The sequence below is a fragment of the Galeopterus variegatus genome, unplaced genomic scaffold (genome assembly GCF_000696425.1).
Source record: "Galeopterus variegatus unplaced genomic scaffold, G_variegatus-3.0.2 Scaffold3825, whole genome shotgun sequence".
Taxonomy (NCBI): Eukaryota; Metazoa; Chordata; class Mammalia; order Dermoptera; family Cynocephalidae; genus Galeopterus; species Galeopterus variegatus.
The window spans coordinates 30,916-32,335 of record NW_007729936.1 but is presented as its reverse complement, the minus strand read 5'-3'; positions in this window follow the sequence as shown (position 1 = coordinate 32,335).

The window sequence follows — 1,420 nt, the reverse complement described above, 5'->3', positions numbered from 1 at the left end:
GATGCCCAGACCATTGGGCGAGGGTTTGCTGGCGAATGCAAGAGTCACACAGCATCATGTCACAAATTACTAATTACAGAGAAATGGAAAGGGGGCCTTTCAGTGGACAGGCCTGGCAGCCACCACCGTGGTCAACTGACCAAACACAGCATCATCAGCAATGCTCCCCTAATGTGCAAAGGAGAGTACATGGCACCATCCGTATGCCATTCTTGTGGAAAGGCTTTAATCTGATTCTAATATGAGGAAACAAATAGAAAAGTTCAGGTTGTGGAAAATTCACAACACAACCAGCTGGCCTCTTCAGAGATGACAGGGAGGAAGAGGGTCTACATCACAGACCAAAGAGACATGACAGCAAAGTGTGGTGTCATCAATCCCTCATTTGATCCCGGATTTTTTTAAAAGCTACGTTTTGAGAAAAATAGGAGAAATTTGAATATAAACTGCAAATTTTATAATATTATTATAGTAATTGAAAATTTCTTGGGCATGACAATACTATTGTGGTCATGGACAATATCCTGGTTCTAAGAAGAAACATGGCGAGGTATTTAGAGGTGAAATGTCAAGATGTTTGCAAGTTACCTTCAAATGGCTAAGCCAAAAAAATGTGTACAGTTTTATACAAAGAGAAGAAAGAAACATTGCAAAATTGTAGTGATTGGTGAACCAAAGTGAAGAACATTAGGGTGGTCATTGTACTAGTGTTTCAACCTTTCTGTAGGGTTATACCTGTTTAAAATAAAACATTGTAGAGAAAGGCNCTCTCATATAATTATAACATATCCTATTGATTCTGTCTCTCTGGAGAACCTTGACTAATACTCTACTCTTCTACCTTTTCAAGGACGTCATGTCCCCAAGGCAAAGTCTTCACACAAGGCTTCTCACTGAATTCCATGGACATGATCTATGCATCTAAACCCAATTTTGGCCAAGGTCAAATCAGGTAATTTGAGACCCAGAGGCGAGGCACTTACTCACCTTGAGGTTGAGGTAAGGAGGACATCAGGGAGAACTTTAGGGAAGAAAGGGCATGAGAATGGGGGTCTGCAGGATGGTCAGGAGCTGGTCAGGCATGGGGGTGCTCTAGGGGTGGGAGTGGGGCGGGCAGCGTTACATGCAGAGATCTAGGAGGAGGCGGCTCAGGATTTAGGGGCAGGTAGAAGAGGAGGTTTTGTTCAATTGTATGTACATGCCCCATAGAAAAAAGGACAAAGATGTGTACAGATGGCACAGAACACACCCCTAAACATAGTCGTGGAAAGAAAAATACTCTTCAGGGCGTACTTTTAAAACCCATCAATTGCCAGCTCTGTCTACTGAAGGGGCTTCAGAGGACAACTCCCCAATAGACATAAGAAAACCTGCATCCAGACCTTGGTTTCTAAGTCACATTCCCCACTAACAGGAACCA